At 43.9% G+C, this 15,505-nt stretch overlaps 1 protein-coding gene across 5 annotated transcripts in view; it reads left to right on the forward strand.

Annotated features, from left to right (window-relative positions):
• Positions 1 to 2,304: 2,304 nt before the first annotated feature.
• The window catches only part of PLXNA1 (plexin A1), a 434,540-nt gene continuing 421,339 nt past the window's right edge, over positions 2,305 to 15,505 (forward strand). For 2 of the 5 annotated variants that reach the window (XM_081965340.1, XM_081965344.1), the window contains exon 1: positions 4,299 to 4,595. The gene's annotated coding sequence lies outside the window, so the exon portion shown is untranslated. Of the gene's footprint in view, positions 2,323 to 4,298; positions 4,596 to 5,228; positions 5,678 to 6,221; positions 6,282 to 15,505 lie in introns of those variants that run through there. The other 3 variants (XM_081965343.1, XM_081965341.1, XM_081965342.1) reach the window with 3 other exon arrangements.

Consider the following 15,505-nt stretch of genomic DNA (forward strand, 5'->3'; position numbering starts at 1 on the left):
TGTTAGGGGCTAATGTGCGCTTGGCATCCACAGGGTAAAAGCTGTTTGAGAGATGATTATGATTGGAAGAGGAGCCAACAGATGAAGATTAAAGCCTCCCCTACTCCAGCACCGCCATTCCTTCATTGCTATTTCCCCACTCCAAATTCCTTGCTTTTTTTTTTTCCTTTTTGAAGTGACAGGACCTTATTACATGCAATCGTATGACATGCAATGAATTTCCTCTGACATTCTTAACCTTTTCTTTTTCTTAACTATTTATTTTAACTCTTGGAAAAGAAGTTGTGTCACTACTTCAGGATTCTAAAAGTCCTTGCTGCTTCCTGATTACATGGGATTTCTCCTCCCTTCCTTCCAAGAGATAATAGACCTTATGGCCGAAGAATAATAAACAGAGATAGAGACAAATTAATTCCCCTCAGCAGATAAAACAGAACTGGCAAAGCCCAGAAGAAAAGGAATAACTGACCAATCCAAGAAGGATTGCCCACCAATAGAAAAAAACTTTTCTGAACTGATAAGAAGAAGGAAAGAAAGAGGAGGAGGGGAAAGAACAGAAATGATAAAAGCGGCCAGCACAGAATGCACTTTTAAGGAAAAATAATAAAGTGAAATTGGTAATCAATCCTTTTTATGGCATTTATGATTTTCTACTTACAATGTTATCTCCTTGTTAAGTGACCATAGTCCTGCTGAAACGTTGTGAATGGATTGCTCTGAAACATAAAGGTTCCACATCCATTTGCCAAATAGACAAGAGTGAGCAGCTGAAAGCCATATTTCCCCTTCTCCTTAGGTCCAATATAGAAATGGTCAGGTTGAGGGTATAAAATGGCAGCTGCTCAAGCTGACAATGCAAACTTTGGTTGGATCTGTGGAGACAGAGTTCACCCCTCAACACTTCACATTCACGCTTTGAAAAAGAAAAAAGAAAAAATCAGAGAAGCTCAAGATGCTATTCCGGTTCTACTCCCCATTTGTGATACCCTCAACATTTTAAAGTATGTTAGGCTGAGAAACAGACATCCAAGGGACATCCCTATGGTTAAATGGAGATTAACCATAGGGATGGTTAATCTTTAACCTCAGTCTGCTATTCTTATGGAGGCGGAATGGATTTAAACAGTTGGGTACTGGACTTTGTGAAGGCAACTGGTAATCTTGACCATAAGTAGTATTCTAGTATCATAAAATCTGCATAGAAAGGTATTACAGGAAAGAATGTGAAATAGAGGTGGGTTCCTACCAGTTCGGATTGGTTTGGCTGAGTAGATAGTAACTTGGCCTGCCACACCCCTGAACCGGTTCTATCGGCGGGGCCACCATCTTGATTTTCGGTTCTGCACTTTCTCATTGCAAAAATGTAATTTTCCCCCCTTTTCTAACGTATGCATGCGCAGACCTTTTTAGGTGCAAATGTGCATGCACCTGCGGCAGTAATGCCGGCAGCAATCCACCCCTGATGTGAACACACGTAGGAAGGCTAATCGTCTCAGAGACACTGCTAAGAACCAAAATATCAGATATGAATCTAACTGCCACAAGGAGAGCAAAACAAACAAACAGTAAAAACCCAGATGAAAATAACAGAGATGAAAGCACAAGTAAGAACTAGCATGGCCTGCTACACTTTTCTTTTTAAAGATTTAGATCAGTGGTTCTCAACCTGTGGGTCGGGACCCCTTTGGGGGTTGAACGACCCTTTCACAGGGGTCACCTAAGACCATCAGAAAACACATATTTTATGGTTGGGGGTCCCCACAACATGAGGAACTGTATTAAAGGGTCACGGCATTGGGAAGGTTGAGAACCACTGATTTAGATGGACAGACATTTATTATAACAATGTACATAGTTAATATTAATCCCCCTACCCTGGAAGGCAGTACTGCAGAACAATTGAAGTAGATCTTCCCTAAAAGCTTGGCTCAGATGCCTGGCAATTATGGAACAGTAGCTGTGGCCACCCTCTTAATTCCGTTCCCCCCCCCAAATAATACTGGAAGACCATTTAATTGGGGCAACCCTAGGACAAATCTCCTGCTATAGGAATGGATGATTCGTACTTGATTCATGCAGTGAAGAAGCTGAAATGAAATGTGATAAGGGTTTTTTTGGCATTGGAATCTGTTGGCATCAAGTGGAGAGTTAAACAACCTGATCACTCATCATCTAATAATGTTTGAGTGACTCTCAGGTTCAGTAAGTTCCCAACATCCATTAGACATTTTATAAAATCATAGCTGTTGAATATCAATTCTAATATTTTCCTCTGAACTGTGGAGAGGGGGAAGGATATAAATTTAGAATGCTTTTAAGATGGTAGGTAGAGTTCTTTGTCGTTATTATAATATTAAAATGCACGGGTAGTATTATAACAAGAGAAACAGGACAATTGTGATAGACCTTCTGTAGTTTAACCTGCACATATTATTGGTCAGAAACAGCATCTCTATAATAAGAGACCCTTTCCTCTATCTGTTCCATTTCAGACAGATTAATTAAGCTTGGCCACACAGTCTTTACAAGCATGTGGGAAAGGAACTTGGAGGTTCAGCCCAGGAGGCTTCTAAAGTTTACCATTTACTCTATATAGTAACCCAGAGGCAGAATACAATGTTTGCTGCTTTCCGTATTTCTAGGTAAATATATATTTTAGGTTTCTGACTTCACAAAAGAAAAATAACTGGCCAAACTGGCACCTATTACACATCTTAACTTCCTTAATTCACATCAACTAAATAATCTGTCCAGCATATCTCGAAGGCACTACTTTGGAGAAGGTGGATATTTTCACAAATATATATTTTTGTTGCATATATGCTATTATTAGGACAGTATTATACCCCCTTGTAACAGTAGTTGCTGTCACACTAGTTGGAGGCCTTTTTCTGAGTGCATGCTGCTCTAAATTGTATACACATGTATAAAGTGCAGTCCAATACTTACTTTCAACAGTTTCCTAGTTTGGTGCCAGTGAAAAGCTTCCGACTTCTACCTGTTGTTGGTGCTGTAAGCTTGCATAGAAAGAGATTATTCTGTATTGATGGAAAATATGAGCATTAAAAAAATATTTGCATTTTTGAAATACCAGAACTTGCAAGATTAATTGCTTCTCTTTGACCCTTGCTCTTTTATGTCCTGGTTTTAAAGGGGAGAAAATCTCATTTCAACAGAATTTGCTTCCCAGGAAACGTGCTTTGGATCTCAGCCTAGTTGGCTTTATAAAAATCAATGGGAGGTGGCTTAATGATTTATTTGGGGGGGGGGTAAGCGTAAGGGGAGAAGCCCCAGGTGTACTATATTATAAAGAATGGCTGCTGGAGGCAGCTGGAATGTAGGTTTCCCTGCCTTATGTTGGAGGGTTTCGATAAGAGTTGCACCCAGAGTGAAAGTTTGTTTGGTCTTTAACAAAACCAACGGCTCCGCAACATAATTGCTCTGCAAAACGAAACCAACTGCAATTCTGTGCACACAGAATAATTGCCACTGGACCCCTAATATAATTTGCTTTTTAGTAAACATGCACAGAATTACCCTGTGCGCTTATGATAACTAATTGCTGCTTTTAACAGATTGTTTTCTTAGCCTGCTTTTTCATTTGATTTATACGGATTCCTGATTTTATTTCTGTTTTTATTATAAGCCACACCGAGAGCTATTAGACACCAACCCGCTAATAAATCTCGGAAATAAATAAATAAAATTAAATACATGTAATTCCTGCTCCAAGCGTCTTTTCTAGGGAATACATCACTCCGAGCATCTTATTAATGTGGAATAAAACACAGAAAAGAGCCTTTTTAAAAAATCGGTTCCGTATTGAGCGAAAAAAGCTTTTATTTATCTCTTTGCAGTTCTCAGCTTTATGCCGCACTTTAAAAAAAAAGGCAAAAAACGATTGCGACCGCCTTTTCTTTGGCCGCTTTCTTGACCAACCTTGCCTCAAAGTTCTATGCATGCAATTCAGCGGGATTTATTTCCATGGGATTCTGGTTCGCCTCCTTTTTAAAAAGTGGGGGGCGCGGTCCCACTTCTTCTTCCTAAGGAGCGGCTGGAAAGTCCTTAAATTGCGATCTGCGCTTGTTCGGAATTCTCCCCCCCCTTCTCCCCTCCCTCTCCCGCTCGCCAGGCCCCGGCCACTCCGGTTCTTCTTCTACCTAGGCGAGCATGGCCGCTTTAAGGGATAGGATTGGTGTGGCATTGCCCTTTTAAGAAGGCGCCAGCCTCTCGTGGCATCTGGGGCCTCCCTTCTCCCGTTCTTCATTCTCTTCTCTCCTCCTCTCGGTGCGCGGATACGGGCAGATCTGAACGCCCCCTAGAGGCGACAGCGAGAAGAATGGGCTAGCTTAGCAGCCCTTTGAATGTGTATCTCAGTCTGCCTCCCCGGGAAGTCAGAGCGAGGCTGGAGTTCCTTTGGAACCCCGCGCTGCATTCCATTCTCTACCATTCCCTTCATGCTGGGCAGCGGCGGCGGCAGCAACGACACGGCCAAGGAGGCTCCCAGCCCCGAGTTGCAGCGGGGGGCTGCTTGGCGTGGAATGTAAGGATAGTCATGATGGCTGGCTCGTTCGAACCGAGCGCCGATGCAAACTGTAAGTCATCCCCTCGAACTTTCCTCTTTAGCTCGTCCAAAGATCCAGTTTTTTAAATATTTGTCGGGGGATGGGTGGATGAGTGTCTGTCTGCGTGCATACAATTTTGTGTAGTGGGGCGGGGGGCGGGTAGGGAGGAAAAGGCGCATCGCAATGTATTTCTCCCCCAGGCTAGGCTCCCTTATAGTTGCGCCCCGTACGAAGGGGACGACTCATTAAAGCCAGGGTTTACGGTGAGAGAGAGAGGGCGAGAGAGAGCGAGACACGCGCAAGCCCGGGGGATTGCGAGGCTTTCTTCGCTGGGGGGGGGGGGGGAGGAAAGGAAGGGAAGGGAAGCCTGCGCCTCTTGTGCCGGGAGAGCTCTGCAGCCCAGGCACGCGGCGAGACCGCTTCCGTGGATTTATTTATTTATTTATTTATTTAGGGCTCTCGCCTGCGGGAGCTAAGCGGAGTTTGCGAGATTCTTTGGCTGGCTGGGAATCGCCGCCGCTAACACTGCTGCTATTTGGTGTGTGTGTGTTGGGGAAGATCGTAAATTAGGGGGAGCGCGTGACACACACACACACATACACACACAGGCGTGGGATGGGATGGGTGGCGAGGGAGAAAGGGGCGTTTTGCCTGGTTGAAAAAGATTCGCGGGGGGAAAAATCGGGAGAAAAAACTGGCTCTCAGTTGCTTGCCTGAAAAACGTGGCAGGCAGGCAGGCAGACTGGCTGGCTCGGTGCGGGAAGAGTTGACAATGAGACGTGTGGAGCGTTTGCAATTAAAAAGTGCCCAAAGAGGAAACCGGCAGCCTTTGGAATGGACAAAAAGGGCGTGTGTAGCATAGTAGTTGGCGGCAGCGAGTGGGAAAGACGCGAAATGGAAAAGCCTGGAATGGAAATACCGCGTGGGGTTGTCACAGCTAAGCGCGGCGCTGAGGGGAAAGCGGCGCGGACGTTGCGGGCAAAGAGAAGCCTCGCTTTCTCTGACAGGGCGGTCGATCGCCTTCACGTTTTGCCGGCTGGGGTGGGCAAAACGCGTGTCTGCGTTAGGGCGAGTTACTCCTCCCTGGTAACGCCGAGCCTCTGGAAAGGGAGGTAAGGTAGGCAGGAGCTCGACGAAGGTGTGTATGTGTGTGCGCGCGCGTGTGGGGTGGGAGGAATTGCAGCAGAGCCTGAACCAGGACAAGAGATAGCGAGGTGCGTGCGTGGCTGTGAGGGGATATGCAGCGTGGCACTCCGGTTGCCCTCCCCACCCCTCCGCTCATTTCTGCATTTGCCGTGCGCTTATAAATGATTTTTTCCCGGGGTGTGTGTGATTTGCTGCGCCTGCTTGCGCCTTTGCTCTGCTGTTAAGTTGTTGGGGCGGGGGGGGGGGTGAGGAGGTTGAGAAAGGGAAGGAGGACCGGCGGCTTTTTTCGCAGGAGGTTCTCCGCAAGCCGGATGGCGCCCTGCTCTTAGCCGGAGGCTTTTTAAAGAGAGGGGGGGGGGTGGCTTTGGGAAGACGCGGTTTTTCGTAGACTGACCAAGAGCGAGCGGAGGTGGAGGGGGGGGGGGCGAGGTCTGGAGTCGCTTCGCAGTGCGAAAGTGACTCAACTCTCCCCCCCTCCCAAATCCAGCCGCCTTTCTCCGTTGGCAGAACGAATCCGCCGAGAAAGATTGTCGTGTCATTTCCATCGGCGATGGTCCATCTCGGGATGAGGTGAAAAGTTTAGCTGCCGAGATTTTTTTTTCCCGGGTGGGAGGGAAGAAAAGGAGACGATTCAGTCAGGCAAAGACACCCGGCGAAATCGTACCGATGGGAAGGCATCCCGGAAAGAGCAGCGGCCGCAATTCACTGCAGTCTTCAAAGACCTCCGGTTGCCCGTTCCCCTCCCCCCTCCCTCTCGGTCCAATTTGGGGGCCAGTTCTCCATTTCTTGACTTCAGCCTGCCTCGCCCCGTCCCTTGTTCACCCCTTTAGGTCCCTGGAGTTTAGGAACTTCGTGGGGAGAAAGCACGGAAAGCCCTGGGTGACCCCTCTCCTTAATGGAAGCCCCCCCTTTCCCTCCCTCCCGCTGAAGTTGGAAATAGGGGCCCCCGACAGAATAGGCTGGCATCCCGACGTGGGACGCCTGAATGATGTCCCAACGAGGGAAACTGCTTCTTCCCCCGTTGCTTTCCGGGAGAGAAGCTGCTTTTAGCTTTCTGCTGGTCAGCTTCCTTAACAACCGGCAGGAGCCATACTCTCCAGCCAACGGCAAGTCCGGTGGCCTTCGCTGTGCCTCCCTTGGCAACTGGGTGGGGGGCTTCGTTGATGGTGACTGCACCAAGGAGTTTGCTGAGGGCAGTAGTCCTACCCCTTTTGCTGAGGTCTGGTGGCCCCAACTAGTTACACACACACGAATATGCACACCCATCGGTGCACAGATTTGTGCCACAAGAATGCAGCAGGCTTCTGGAGCCTTTGCATAATGCCTGGAAAAATGCACACCTATACAACACATAGCCCCATCTAAGAGGCTGCTCATTCACGAATTCTTGCTGATTGTGGTGCAGCTATTAGTGAAGGCTCTGATGTGTTGCCACCCCAGAGTAAGCCTTCTTGCATAGATGAGAAATCCGAGCTCTCTTCAGTGAATGAGTGCAACTGTGTGTGTAGGCGTGTAGGTGTTATTCATAATGCATATGTATAAGCCTTCACAATATACAAGAACCGGGAGGTTGTAAACTACCCTGAACCTCTAGGCTGTATCCAAAGAGCATTTGAAAAAAAGCCCATTAATATCCTGTATAGCAAAATTAGCGGCTTGCTTGCATTTTTTTAGACTAGCTTTCCTAAAGTCATTGATTATGTCTCTGGGTATGCATGTGCATGAAAGTGTGTATGAATCTAGCATCCGTGTTTATGGCAAACATGTGAGTCTAGCACATTTGGAGAGGTTTTGAATATTCAGATGCAAGCTGAATCCAAGTAATTAAGAATATTTGAAAAATCCTTCCTCCTCCCATGTTTGTATACACTAGTCATCCCCTTTTATCCACTTAATGTTTTGATAATCTTGGCAGTGCATTTATAAATATTGATTTAGCCTGTAGTTTTGTAGATACATTCTTGAGAATCAGTCCCATTGGACTCAGTTTGTTCTAGAGGAGATGTGTTTGGGACTGGGCTTGGATGTCTTCGCTCACCAGCTCTGACAGTAATGATAAGGAAGATAAAAACAGAATGTACATGCGATTAGTAGTAGGACAATAAATCTAATTAAGAATAAGGGAAAATGCAAAACTGAATCCCTTTTCCACTCTCTTGTGCCTGCAGTTCACAGAGTAGCATCTTGTAGCATCAGTGTTTTTTTTTTTTTAAAGTCTCCTTTTAGGGATGTTTGGGGAAGAAAACTTTAGATTTAAGAAGCCTTTTAGGAAGCACTTTTCCTTCCATTTGAGATAGAATCTGTAAGATTTATTAACAGTTGATTATTGCCTCTTTAGTAGAATAGAAATTATGTCTCTGGATTTACAAAGAAAGGGGAGGAGGAGAAAGAGGAGTATGGGATGAGCAAAAGCTATTGACTGCCACAAATATTATTTGTTGGAAAACCGTTTCTCTCAGTGTAATGTCTGATTGCTTCCTGAACAATCTCAGCATCTTTTGTATGTAGTCAGGGGGTAAAATGAATGACTCAGTATCTCCCTTTCGAGATACGGTGACCAAATTGTGCAGAGTGGGGAAGTCAAACAAAATTAGCAGACCAAATAAACCAAAAACCCAACCCACTTTGCATGCGGTGGCAGAGATAATTAAAGTAGGCTATAAAGAAAAGAGGCATTTATTTTACTTTTAAAAAATCTTTTAGTTCAGACTTTGTTTGCATAGTTCAACTTGCTTTATATTAGTAAATTACAGTGCTAGCAGTGCTGAGACAATGTTAAGTCTGTGTGGGTGGGAAGAAAGTTTGGATCCAAAATACGTGATCGCACAACAGAGACATTGGGAGGAATGCTAGATTGGCAATCCCTTGCCTCCCATTCTGGATCTTTGTTTTCTTGATGCCATTTTTTAAGTTGCATATTTAGGAAAATAGAGGTATGCTGCCTGTGTGGTAGATTCTGTAAAATAATAGCCAGATTGTGGCCCTTGTCTTTCACAGTTGGATTTCTGGATATTTTATATGTGATGTGGTAAGTAGGAATTTTAGGGATGCTAGACAAAATATCCAGTTTACTCTCTTCCATGCCCCAATGGATTCTTGTTTATTTGTATATTTGTATGCACAGCTATCTTCAGTGTTTTCTATCATTAATTTGGGGGCTTCTGAACATTCCATTAAAATGGTAATATCATGATTTTCAGTTATTTAAGGAAAGATATATAGGTCTCCTTTAGGCCACATTTATCAAGTCTTAATTTTAGTTTCAGATATTTCCAAGGGATAGCAACATTTGGGAGGACATTTGCCTAAGACTTAGAGAGCCATTGTTAGTCAACTAGCAGCCTTTTCCAATCTGGGCCAAAGATTTTTGTAGCTTGTTTTCTGCGGTGAACTGAATTCTTGTGGTTTGTAAGCCATGGTGAATGGTTTGACATGTTGTGTGAACCTAGAAAGTTCTAGTTTACTCAATAGAACATAGTTAAGCAAATATAGCAGATCAGTATAAAGCAAACATGTGTTTGGGGGAAAAACTGGATACAAATATTTATTTTTCAGGATTCTTCCACAATAGATTTTAACACTGCTTAATAAAGAACAGTTACTTTGCAACACATCATCTAATCTTCCTTGCTATATTATCATCTGTGCTCTTGCTACAATGAAAATAATATTGGGTTCATATTGTCAGGCACTGTAAATGTTAAGATTTTGGCTGCTGAGAACTGAAATTTTCTCCTAATTGACAAAACAAGTTCCATTGATTTTATTATTGTCTTGAAAAGAAGTATAGTATACAATTGTTACTTTGCCGATTAGAGTGCTTAATTTGTTCTTATATCTCAGGTTTTGAAATGTTCCTGAAAGCTTTGATGTTAAATCATGATATATCACCATTCAGGTATTTGAGCAGGTTACCAATTGCAAAATGAGTACCTTGCCAATTTATCATCAAACAGAGGTCTAGATTCTTGTCATTGCTATGCATGTTTGACTGTAAGTCGGTATGCATGTCCATGAAGAGGAAAATACCAATATAGATGCATTTTGCCATAGTGGAAATATATGTAGTTCAGTGTTGACCTGTTTAATTCTTGGTGTTCTTTGACTTGGCTCCTCTTCCTGCTAATTCTTCAGTAGGAGGCAAGATAAGATCATCTGATCATGTTTCTCAACCATGACAACTTTAAGATGTGTGAACTTCTACTTCCTGAATTCCCCACCCAGCATGCTGACCTAGCCTGATGATAGAATGTCAAGAAGAGAAGCAAACTCAGAAAATGCCAAGAACCCAATATAAGCATCCCCCCCTCCTGTGCTTTTTGGTCAGAAATTGCCATTTGAACAATGTCTGTAATGTTTACTGTTTTCTTTTGTTTCTTTTTTTAAAGCATGCTTACTTTGAGCTATTGCTACCTTTGTAACGCACAACGATGTTGTTGCCCTTGAATGAAAGAGGGCATTCATTTTTCTTTGTGCTTTAAGATGGATAGACACAATTCATAGCCCAGCAAACCATCAGATGTTAGTAACAGAGGACCAAGGAATGGGGCTTTAATTTTCTGCCATTTTCCTGTAGATCTTAGTGTAGTTTGGCTTCTGTCTGCTGAGAACTTGTCTGCTGTTGGAGTAGGTCATGAGGGATTGCTTTAAGTAAAGCAAAGTAGAGGTGACAAAGCTTTGCTGTGAGCCGCACTCCAAAATCTTTTTGTAGTGACACTTTTCCTTGTCCTAAAAGGCAGAGGCCTGGTTGTTTTGTTTTGTCTTCTCCACCTGTGCTGTTCATTTTCTTTACATGGGAGAAAAAGAGTCTGGATTGTATTTCTGCAGTTGGAAATTAAACCTTGCTTTTAAAATCAGGGCTCGGGTTTTTGTCTCATTAAAAGCAGAAATGGAATGGGTTGAGGAGAGGCGGAGGATGGGGAGGAAAAACAAAAACCTCTGAATGAAAATCAAGGAATGTAGCTGAGGACCTAGTTTGGTTGCTGCCTAGTGGTTAACCAGGCCAAAAGGGCACAAAGGCTATCCTCTCAGGCGTTCTTTTCTTCTCTTCCATTGTTGCCAACAGAACAACCAGCTCCTGACTTTTGAAAAGAAAATTTGGAGCAAGAAAGAAAATGGGCAGCAGAAATCTTACAAGAACTGCATGTGTCTGGAGGAAGCGGAGATTTCAAATTAAAGCAATACCAACATTCATCTTTATATATACTATATATACTAAATATAATATAATACAATAAATATATTATAATACAATACAATTAATATTGTGTGTGTGTGTGTGTGTGTGTGTGTGTGTGTGTGTGTGTATGTATGTATGTATATAATATCTCTGTGAGTCCTCTTGCATGACACGGTTATGGGTGTCACATCCAGCTCAATTTATTTTGACTACATCACTACCCTTAACAGTCTCCTTTGTAGTAAAACACTGTGCACACAGTGGTCCAGCATCATTAATTACTTTGTGAAATGCTTATACCACCCTGGCAGCTGTGAAATTTAGTTGCCCCAAAGTATATATACAGTCATCCTTGCAGCATATCTCAAAGGATAACATGAGGTGGTTTTCTACATCTCTTTAAAATTGTAAAGCAAAACGTAATACTTTATCTTGCTTGATTGTTTAGGGCCCTATAGAACCTGCACAGTGCAGGAGCATAATTTTCTTACACTTCTGTTTTTTGGAACACTTTGAGATTTCCTTCAAAGAAACTGAGCCGGCTCTGGGGATGGACACAGAGACGAGCACTTTGTAGCTAGCAAGAAATGGTGGCAAGATATTGGAGAAGTGAGCTTTGTGCTCCTGGGCATTCCCTAAAGCCAAGTGACTGATCTGGTAGGCAATGCTTACCTGTTGCCAGTCTGAAATTAGAATGCAGTGGGCAGTTTGAACAGTGCATGAAATGAAGAAGGCCATTAATTAAATGTTCTGGCCAGCCCCAGAAGAAAAAAATTCAACACAATTCTTTTGTATGCTGTCCTGGTAGTATATAGTATGAGCAAAGAGACTTGGCCAGGTTAGCCCAAGAGATCAGCAGCAAGCAAACTGGTAGATCAAGGCGTGCTGAGTCCTCAGGCCACCCCAGGTGCATATTTGATTTCAGTTGAACTACTTTTGCTGGTCTGCAGTTAGTGTTTCCTTAGCTTTACCAGCATGCTTTACCAACGGTTTCACATCACTCACTATTTTTATGGGGCAAACAAAGTGCCTTTCCCTAGAATGATGCTATGTGTCCCATTCTGCAGTAGTAGTGGTATTTTATTAATAATACACTAGTTAGTTTATTCATCAGTCATGTATCATGCTGGTTCCACAAAAATAAAGTCTTTTTGCAATTGGAGACTGCACCGATACTTTGTAATTTTGAGTGCTGTGTTGGGGGAGATGGTTACACTACTATGTAATGTATGTGGGGACTGAGATTTACTTTGTTTCATTTGGAGGTATTTTAAAATGTTCACTTTGGTGTGGAAATCTAGTTAGATGCCTTCTAGATCTGATAGTTTTCTTTCTCGTAAAAATAATTGATGGGAACGTCAGTGTTTAGACGTTCGCCACGCAAGCATAGCCATCTTGTTTCCGAGACTCTGGGAGTCAGAAGACTGGGTTACTCAGATGCACGAATAGTGTACAGAGTGTGAAATGTATCTCTCAGTTGTACGTACATGGACACTTAAAATAGTTATTCACACGTCTGTTTGCTGTAGGAAAACAACACCCTCTTCGTAAATACATTTGCTCCTTTAAATGGGAACTGTTTGAAGGCGATGGTGCCTTCAACATATTTTTGTCCTCAGGTCCCATTTCCTTTCCTGGCTATTGATTCTGTTGACTGGGCGACATTGTCCCAGAGAACTTGGAGGTTGTTAATGCTTGCTTGGAAATGAACCCAAATATACAAAGCTCTTCATTTGTTCCAATTGGCGATATAATTTTAGTGTTAGAAAGACATGGAATTAATTTTGTTGATTTTATTCATTTTTGTAAGTAATTGAAGGTGGCAAACATACCTAAAGTCCTCTCTCCTATTTTCTCCTCTGAGATTAGTTGGGCTAAGAGAGACTCAGAGCCTAAAGTCACCCAGCCAGCTTTCATGCCCAAACTGGAACTAGAACTCACAGTCTCCTGGTTTTTAGGCTGATGCCTTAACCACTACACCAAACTTCCTCTGATTTAATTGATTCTGTTGTGGTAATGAAATGTATTTGAGCTCTGTTGATTACTCAATATTGAGCACACCAGATAGCAAATACCAGATTGAAGTCATGGAGTGATGACAAGGTAGTCTTATTTTCTTTTGACCCCTGAAATAAGCACTTGGCCTTATTTTCAGGGAGGTATTATTGTTTTTGAGGTGCAGGAGGCGGCGTGCCTGGTCACCTCATGGCTGCTGCTGTGTTGCAATATATTTGGGGAGGGCTTATTTTCAGGGGAGGGCTTATTTTAGTGCATGCACTCAAAAGTCCAATTGGGCTTATTATCCGGGGAGATCTTATTTTCAGGGAAACAGGGTATATGTATTCTAGGTTGCAACTTTCTGGAATTTTTTGGGCAAACCATCTTCCCAAAACTAAAACCAGAAATAATTGAATTGGGTTCATTTATTTAGTTTAACTCTTGTTTTACTTTCAAGGTGTTGTATGTAAATTTCCCTCCTCCAGTTCCCACTTCCCCTGACCAAAAAACACTAAGAAAGTTTGGACTGAGAGAGAGGGATGGGATCCCACTGAGTTTCCATGGTTAAGTGTGGACTTGGATCTTAGTGTCTCCACAATCTTAATTGCCAACCTGTGCTGGCTGCATGATTTTTATCTTCATTTCTAGCTTTGCAGTGTATACCTTGGAATGAATGGAATGCAGTTATTTCCTTGCCACTATTTAGCTTGTCTGAAAAGAAAGGTAATAGGTTACTAATCTGAATTAAGTGACCTTTCATATAAATCCAGGGGCAGACAATGGTTGTTGCCAGCTGTGTTAATGGGTGTAGGAAAGATATGGAAGAGGCTGCTTGTTATTAATGCCTTTCTGGATGATATTTTTTCACTCTGGCCTGTCTCTTGACACCCAAGGCCTTGCAGCTTGTAAAATAACAACAGGCTATTGTGTGTGCAGGCATGTACAACTTATTGGGCTATTGGTTGTTGAGTAGTTTGATCAAGACCCTTTTTGGGATTGGATCCTGAAGTGACAAATACAGTAAATAGCACTTAGCACTTAGACTTATATACTGCTTCATAGTGCTTTTACAGCCCCCTCTAAGCAGTTTACAGAGTCAGCTTATTGCCCCCAACAATCTAGGTCCTCATTTTACCCACCTCAGAAGGATGAAAGTCTGAGTCAACTTTGAGCCTGCTGAGATTTGAACTGCTGAACTGCAGCTAGCAGTCAGCTGAAGTAGCCTGCAGTACTGCACTCTAACCACTGTGCTACCTCGGCTCGATGAAGGTAAAATGAAGGTTCCTATCCCAAGCCTTTGAGAAGGACTTGATAGGTGGATAAAAATGCCAAATTCGGTCTAAACAATGATCATAATATAACACTCTTACTTGCATTTCCTTGTGCCAGCAGTCTTCTCCATAGTGAGGGGAGGAATATCCAGGATAGGTTGACCTTGTCCTCTCTTGATTGGACTGAATCAGATAAGCTCTTTTAGCCACGCCTTGGTCACCAGGCTCCACCCAGTTATCGACTCAGTCCATCAACGGACGACTGTGTTCATCCTGAGATCCTGAAAAAACTTAAAGGAAAATTTTTAAATTGCTGCAAAAGCGATCGAAATTGCCTCCATGCTGTCTGATCAATCACTAGAGGCTGAGGAAACCCCCAACAGGGGTAGAAAGCTGGCACAGCAACCGCTAAGGCCTCTGCAGCAAGGGCAATGCCCAAAGAGGCTCTAAGGGTGCCAGAGTGCTCCACCGCTCCCTTCAGGGGTTGAGCGATGAATGGTGGCATTTTAAAACTCCCGGAGCGCCTGCGCTGGCAGCGATTGCCAGAGAACAAGGTGAGAGCCGGAGAGGCTCAGAAAGAGATGCGGGAGACAGGGGAGGCGAGAGAGAGCCCCCAGCGGCAGCAGAAGCTGCGCGGCAGCCTGCAAAGGCACAAGCCACTTCCACGTGCTCCAGCAAAGAGGAGCTTTTTGAATTTGGAGCCAGGAGCCATTTTGAAACCATGTGGCCCAAGATGGCGGCCCCCAGCAGCTCAGAGGAGGCCAGCAGGAGCCAAACACTCAGCCCTGCAGCCAGCAACCACCAGAGGCACTGAGGAGTCCTTAAAAAGGTTAGAAACCATCTCGGAGGCATCAGCCAAGGGTGGGGGAGGCAAGGCAAAGGCCAAAAAGGAAGCATATCTCCACCAAGGGGGCTAAAGAGACAGGCTGTGGATCCAAACCCCCCAAGCCTAGCTCCAAGTGTGAAAGGCAGAGGTACCAAGCCTTGGAGCGCATTGGCCACAAGGCCAGCAGCAGGAAGACATCCCCCCCCTGGCCTGGAACCTGAGGAAAGATTTCTCTTTACCTGGCAGGGCTGCAGAAGGGGACCCCCCCTCTAGGTGTGGATTCCCTTCGACACCTCGGGCTTTGTCATCCTGTGCTCCGGCAACCTTGCTATCACGATTTATGCAAGCCCTATTCAATCCTTTTCTGATTGCCTGAGTAGCTGGAGAAGCCAGGACAGGGCAACGAGGCTCAGATCGCTGCTGAGGCTTTCCCTTTAAAGAAGGTCTTCCCTTTAAGGAAAAACTTTCCCTTTAAGGAAGAGAAAGGAAAGCAGCTGAAGGAGGGGGCAGCAAGGCTCTC

This window comes from Natrix helvetica (genome assembly GCF_964273705.1).
Source record: "Natrix helvetica genome assembly, chromosome: 1".
Taxonomy (NCBI): domain Eukaryota; kingdom Metazoa; phylum Chordata; class Lepidosauria; order Squamata; family Natricidae; genus Natrix; species Natrix helvetica.